Genomic DNA, 7,500 nt, shown 5'->3' on the forward strand with positions numbered 1-7,500 from the left:
CCACCCCTCTCTCCCCCCTCTTACTCTCCCTCTCTCCCCCTCTCTCCCTCTCTGCCTCTCTCTCCCTCTCTGTCTCCCCCCTCTCTGTCTCTCTCCCTCTCTTTCTCTTCCTCTCTCTCTTTTTTCTCTCTCCCACCCAGCTGTTTTTTGCTCTGAACTTTCCTCCTACTTGACAACACTTCTATTTCCCCATTCGTTGTATATGCATCCTACTGTCAGTAAATAGTGTGTGTGTGTGTGTGTGTGTGTGTGTGGCCAGTCGGCCCCTTCCATGAACGTGGGGGGATTGGAGGAGGGTTGGGAGGGGGGGGGGTGGCGTTCTGAGAACTTCCCAATACAAGCCTTCATCAGCCAGCAGTGATGCCGTGTCGGATATTCCACTGAGATGTAAACAAATTTTGAAGGCAGCTCGATGCTGCTCCCCCCCCACCCCACCACCCCTTCCTCCGCCTCTCCCCTCCCCCAGTCTGCTTACCAAACATTACCTGCACAAAAAAAGGAGGGGTGTGAAGGGGGAGGAGGGTGTTGGGTCTTTTTTTTTTTTTTTGGAGGGGCGGGGTGGGGAGGGCGGTGGTGAGTGGTGGTCAGGGGAAGGCGGGGGGGCTGGGGGGGGGGATGTGGTCAAGAAGGGGTTTATCATCGACGACTTTGTCGCTGTGTTTACTGTTGTGTTGAGCAAATACCACCATCATAAAAACCGTACAGTTAGCAGCAGCAGTAAGAAAAAGCAGCAGCAGCAGCAGTAGTTGTAGTATTAGAAGTAGGAGTAGTAGTGGTTGTGTCATAATCATCAGCCGGGGAGAGGTGGAGGGGAAGGGGATGGTTGGGGCGGGGGTGGGGGTGGGAGTGTGGGTAGGTGGGTGTCGGGGAGAGGTGGAGGGGAGGGCGTTGGTTAAATCTGGCTGTGTTCTCTTTTTGTCGAGAGGTGGGGTGGAGGTATTGCACTTAGGTTTGTTGCCAGGGCAAACCTGACGCACGATGAAACACTGCAACAGTTTCCCTCCCCCCCCCCCAACCCCCTCTCTCTCCTTCGTTCACATTTTGCTTCTTCAGCTCCAGCCCCTCTACAGGCCAGGGTCAGGTGGTAAAAAAGCATGCTACTTGCTTATCTGTTACCAACGATAATAAAGAACTTTGTATCTTTCTCTATCTCTCTTTGGCAGAGCGGGGTGGTGTTGGTCCAGAGTGTCCTCAGTCCTGTTGTCCTGTTCCTGTTGTCCTCAGTCCTGTTGTCCTCAGCCCTGTTGTCCTCAGCCCTGTTGTCCTGTTGTCCTCAGTCCTGTTGTCCTCAGCCCTGTTGTCCTGTTGTCCTCAGTCCTGTTGTCCTCAGCCCTGTTGTCCTCAGTCCTGTTGTCCTCAGCCCTGTTGTCCTGTTGTCCTCAGTCCTGTTGTCCTGTTGTCCTCAGTCCTGTTGTCCTCAGCCCTGTTGTCCTCAGCCCTGTTGTCCTCAGTCCTGTTGTCCTCAGTCCTGTTGTCCTGTTGCCCTCAGTCCTGTTGTCCTCAGTCATGTTGTCCTCAGCCCTGTTGTCTTCAGTCATGTTGTCATCAGCCCTGTTGTCCTCAGTCCTGTTGTTGTCCTCAGCCCTGTTGTCCTGTTGCCCTCAGTCCCTTTGTCCTATTGCCCTCAGTCCCTTTGTCCTCAGTCCTGTTGCCCTCAGTCCTGTTGTTGTCCTCAGTCCTGTTGTCCTCAGCCCTGTTGTCCTCAGTCCTGTTGTTGTCCTCAGCCCTGTTGTCCTCAGCCCTGTTGTCCTGTTGCCCTCAGCCCTGTTGTCCTCAGTCCTGTTGTCCTCAGCCCTGTTGTCCTCAGCCCTGTTGTTGTCCTCAGTCCTGTTGTCCTCAGTCCTGTTGTCCTCAGCCCTGTTGTCCTCAGTCCTGTTGTTGTCCTCAGTCCTGTTGTCCTCAGCCCTGTTGTCCTCAGTCCTGTTGTCCTCAGCCCTGTTGTCCTCAGTCCTGTTGTTGTCCTCAGCCCTGTTGTCCTGTTGCCCTCAGTCCCTTTGTCCTGTTACCCTCAGTCCCTTTGTCCTCAGTCCTGTTGTTGTCCTCAGTCCTGTTGTCCTCAGTCCTGTTGTCCTCAGCCCTGTTGTCCTCAGTCCTGTTGTTGTCCTCAGTCCTGTTGTCCTCAGCCCTGTTGTCCTCAGCCCTGTTGTCCTCAGTCCTGTTGTTGTCCTCAGCCCTGTTGTCCTCAGTCCTGTTGTCCTCAGCCCTGTTGTCCTCAGCCCTGTTGTCCTGTTGCCCTCAGCCCTGTTGTCCTCAGTCCTGTTGTCCTCAGTCCTGTTGTTGTCCTCAGCCCTGTTGTCCTCAGTCCTGTTGTTGTCCTCAGCCCTGTTGTCCTCAGCCCTGTTGTCCTGTTGCCCTCAGCCCTGTTGTCCTCAGTCCTGTTGTCCTCAGCCCTGTTGTCCTCAGCCCTGTTGTTGTCCTCAGTCCTGTTGTCCTCAGTCCTGTTGTCCTCAGCCCTGTTGTCCTCAGTCCTGTTGTTGTCCTCAGTCCTGTTGTCCTCAGCCCTGTTGTCCTCAGTCCTGTTGTCCTCAGCCCTGTTGTCCTCAGTCCTGTTGTTGTCCTCAGCCCTGTTGTCCTGTTGCCCTCAGTCCCTTTGTCCTGTTACCCTCAGTCCCTTTGTCCTCAGTCCTGTTGTTGTCCTCAGTCCTGTTGTCCTCAGTCCTGTTGTCCTCAGCCCTGTTGTCCTCAGCCCTGTTGTTGTCCTCAGTCCTGTTGTCCTCAGTCCTGTTGTCCTCAGCCCTGTTGTCCTCAGTCCTGTTGTTGTCCTCAGTCCTGTTGTCCTCAGCCCTGTTGTCCTCAGTCCTGTTGTCCTCAGCCCTGTTGTCCTCAGTCCTGTTGTTGTCCTCAGCCCTGTTGTCCTGTTGCCCTCAGTCCCTTTGTCCTGTTACCCTCAGTCCCTTTGTCCTCAGTCCTGTTGTCCTCAGCCCTGTTGTCCTCAGTCCTGTTGTCCTCAGTCCTGTTGTCCTCAGCCCTGTTGTCCTCAGCCCTGTTGTTGTCCTCAGTCCTGTTGCCCCCAGCCCTGTTGTCCTCAGTCCTGTTGTTGTCCTCAGTCCTGTTGTTGTCCTCAGTCCTGTTGTCCTCAGTCCTGTTATTGTCCTCAGTCCTGTTGTCCTCAGTGTTGTTGTCCTGTTGTCCTCAGTCCCTTTGTCCTCAGTCCTGTTGTCCTCAGTGTTGTTGTCCTCAGTCCTGTTGTCCTCAGTCTTGTTGTCCTGTTGTCCTCAGTCCTGTTGTCCTGTTGTCCCCAGTCCTGTTGCCCGGAGTGTCGCAGCCAACAGCAACAAATGCTGGCTCATGCCAAAAAGCTTTTCTCCAGACCGATCTTAGTGTCCTAGGTGTGTGTGTGTGTGTGTGTGTGTGTGTGTGTGTGTGTGTGTGTGTGTGTGTGTGTTGAAAAAAATAATGTTCATCGTTATTCAGACCAAATAGGTCCAGTCGAAGACAATGACGAACATAGGAATATATCTCTAAAAAATTTATCAGGGAAAATAATGTGTGTTTTGCGTGCTCAAAACGGCTTTCCTTTTTTTTTTTCTATCAAGAACTATAAGAATCCAAATCTTATTCTGTTTATTTATTTATCTTTTGGTGACTTTTAAACTTTTAAAGGACGTTTCAAACTGGGGCATAAAATAATATTGGATTTCTGTATTGGTTACGTGTGACACGTGTCATAGGTCAATGTGGAGGATTCATAACATGTTGCGTATTATGTTTGTAACTGTCGCTTTTCTGAAGATAGGCTCCGCGCTTATAGATTTTACTGGCATAAAAAATATTTGCAGTATCTAAATGAATTGAATCAATAAGACAAAGCGAAAAGTACTTTAGCAATTTGTCAACGATTAATGCATCTTTTCCCACATAACTACTATGTTATTCAAAAAGAACAAGAAAGGCAAGGCCTTCAAGACACTTATGATACGCGCTTAAAAACATTAAAATAAAAAAAAAGAATAAATAAAATGAAATAAATTTTTTTTTAAAGAAGAAAAATCGATAAAATGTGTTCTGTATTTGATATTATAAAGCTTTGGGTTAAAAAAAAAAAAAAGAAGAAAAAAGCCACAAAGTAGATTCGAACCAAGCATGTTTGGGCAAGCGCTAACCTGTGCTAACCTGCATCTATAATTGACGATTAAAAATAACATCAAATCATGTTGCTGTTTTTTAGTGTGATGAATTGGTCACGGTATTCGAGGTAATAACGCCGTTTAAATCATGTTGTTTTGGTGTATCAAGGCATTTAAGAAATTCTTTAAAGTCCGCAGTAAAGGAGACGTTGCCATCGCCTCAAGCACACGGCGTTCTGCACATCTGTAGAGATCGTGTTCGACAGGTTCACACGTAGCTGACAAAAACAACAGCACGGTCCATTCAGTTTCTCTTTTATGTACATTTGTAGTGAAATCAGTATCATTTTAAAATATTCATTTGCAGTGAACACGTCGATGACGTAGTTAGTGTCACTGTATGTGTTCTGTCGAGAATTTGTTTTTCTTTCTTTTCATTGCGAGCAAGAAAAACGAGGTCATGCCGTCTGCTTACCGAGCAAAGCCTACGTTCCGGCATTTGGGAAGCGGTAATTTCGGAATCCGGAACGAGCCTCAACGAAAGAATTCGTTAATGATAGGAAATATGGCTTAATTCGAGAGACTTACAACCTATTATTCGTATAACTGTGAAGATTATTTTCTTACTATGTTTAAGCCAAATTTTGTATTGGCATACAAAAGATTTCCAGAGAAAAAGGCAATGTTAAAGTCTACCACAGATGCACAGACATACATAGAGACAGACAGACACACACACAGACAACCGAACACAAGGTTATAACACAGACACACTTTGTTTACACAAGTGAGTCAGTGGAAGAAAATTGAATACATCTGGATCGAATAAAGTATTCTGAATTGAACTGGACTGAAATGATCTGAACTGAATCAACCCACTCACCTTACACCACCACCACCACCTCCACAAACTATCGACCATGACGGTCTCATGACAATCTCACTCTCTCTTTGTGAACAGAAAACCGCTTACCTCGGGTCGTGTCGTCAAAATAACGCCTCTTTTCAAACGCATCGTTGACAACGCCTACCTATCATTCGCCCTACCTCATCGGCAAGTTCGTGTGAGTGCGTTCATGCTTAGTTTTTTTCTCTCGCTCTCTTTGTGTGTGTGTGTATGTGTGTGTGTGTGTGTGTGTGTGTGTGTGTGTGTGTGTGTGTGTGTGTGTTCGTGTGCGTGAGTGTGTGTGTGTGTGTGTGTGTGTGTGTGTGTGTGTGTGTGTGTGTGATATCCTAGTGATCTTGAATAGTTTCTAAATCAATTTCAATTTCTTATTGACATCGACAATGCCGATAGAGACAAGGACAAACATAATGTGAGCCCTGGTATTGTTCCGGAAAGAAATATAAATTAATGTTGATGTTTCAAATACACCCATTATGGAGCATGAAATTGAAAAAAAAAATCGTCTGATTTGACCACTTTGGAAAGGAAAAGGTGGGATAAAGTGAGATTGTTGAACTGTGTCGGTAAACACTTTTCGTCCATTGTAAATAGCAAAAAGAATTTGCTCACTGAGCTGACTGTTAATGTATTCTGCAGCTAAAGTACTTCATGTCTGGCTCAGGAAAAAATATATATGATATTCTCCGTGCTCCAACGGAAGCCAAAGGATTAAATCTTGTGTGTTGTGTGACAAGAAATTGCTGACAGACATATAACAGTTATGACAACACAGAGAGAGAGGTGGAGGGAGGGAGAGAGAGTAACAAAAACAGAAGTGTGTTTTACATATCGGTCTCTTATCATAGCTCTCTAAAGGAGGATAAATATAAACTGTGTGTTTTAAATAGCCGTCTCTTATCACACTTCTCTCAATAAGGACAGAAACATAAAAAGATATGTGTTTAAAATAATTCTCTTATCAGAGTCCTCGAAACTTCACACACACACACACACACACACACACACACACACACACACACAAACACACGGTCAGGGTACTTCGTTTGTGACCCACACGGATATCCACCCAGAAGAAAAGACCTTTCTCTTTTCACAGCCATCCACCCACCCTCCACAAACCACTCTCCACCCCACCTCCCCCTCCGCCCCCACCACACACTGTCATCACACACTGTTATCACACTGTCAACACACTGTCATCACACAGTCATCACACACTGTCATCACACACTGTCATCACACTGTCAACACACTGTCATCACAAACTGTCATCACACTGGCATCACACACTGTCATCACACTTTCATTACAGACTGTCATCAACCTGTCATCACACACTGTCATCACACACTATCATCACACACACTGTCATCACACACTCACCACACACTGTCATCACACACTGCCATCACACTGTCAACACACTGTCATCACACACTGTAAACACACTGTCATCACACACTGTCATCACACACTGTCATCACACTGTCATCACACACTGTTATCACACTGTCATCACACACTGTCATCACACACTGTTATCACACTGTCATCACACACTGTCATCACACACTGTCATCACACTGTCATCACACTGTCATCACACACTGTCATCACACACTGTTAACACACACTGTCTTCACACACTGTCATCACACTGTCATCACACACTGTCAACACACACTGTCACCACACACTGTCAACACATTGTCATCACACACTGTCAACACACTGTCATCACACACTGTCATCACACACTGTCAACACACACTGTCATCACACTGTCAACACACACTGTCATCACACACTGTTAACACACACACTGTCGTCACACACTGTCATCATACACTGTTAACACACACTGTCAACGTACTGTCATCACACACTGTTGACACACACTGTTAACACACACTGTCATCACACACTGTTAACACACACTGTCATAACACAATGTCAACACACTGTCATCACACACTATCATCACACTGTCATCACACACTGTCAACACACTGTCATCACACACTGTCATTACACACTGTCAACACATTGTCATCAGACACTGTCATCACACACTGTCAACACACACTGTCATCACACACTGTCAACATACTGTCATCACACACTGTCATCACACACGGTCAACATACTGTCATCACACAGTCAACACACTGCCATCACACACTATCATTACACACTGTCAACACACTTCATCACACACTGTCAACACACTGTCATCACACACTGTCATCACACTGCCATCACACAATGTCAACATACACTGTCAACACACTGTCATCACACTGTCACCACACACTCCCATCACACACTGTCATCACACACTGTCATCACACTGTCACCACACACTCTCATCACACACTGTCACCACACACTGTCATCACACACTGTCATCACACACTGTTAACACACACTGTCAACGTACTGTCATCACACACTGTCATCACACTGTCACCACACACTCTCATCACACACTGTCACCACACACTGTCATCACACACTGTCATCACA

At 46.7% G+C, this 7,500-nt stretch overlaps 1 protein-coding gene across 2 annotated transcripts in view; it reads right to left on the reverse strand.

Moving 5' to 3' along the window:
- The window catches only part of LOC143283899 (adenylate cyclase type 9-like), a 96,967-nt gene that overhangs the window by 82,623 nt on the left and 6,844 nt on the right, over nt 1–7,500 (reverse strand). The window lies entirely within an intron of this gene.

The sequence above is a fragment of the Babylonia areolata genome, chromosome 7 (assembly GCF_041734735.1).
Source record: "Babylonia areolata isolate BAREFJ2019XMU chromosome 7, ASM4173473v1, whole genome shotgun sequence".
NCBI lineage: Eukaryota > Metazoa > Mollusca > Gastropoda > Neogastropoda > Buccinidae > Babylonia > Babylonia areolata.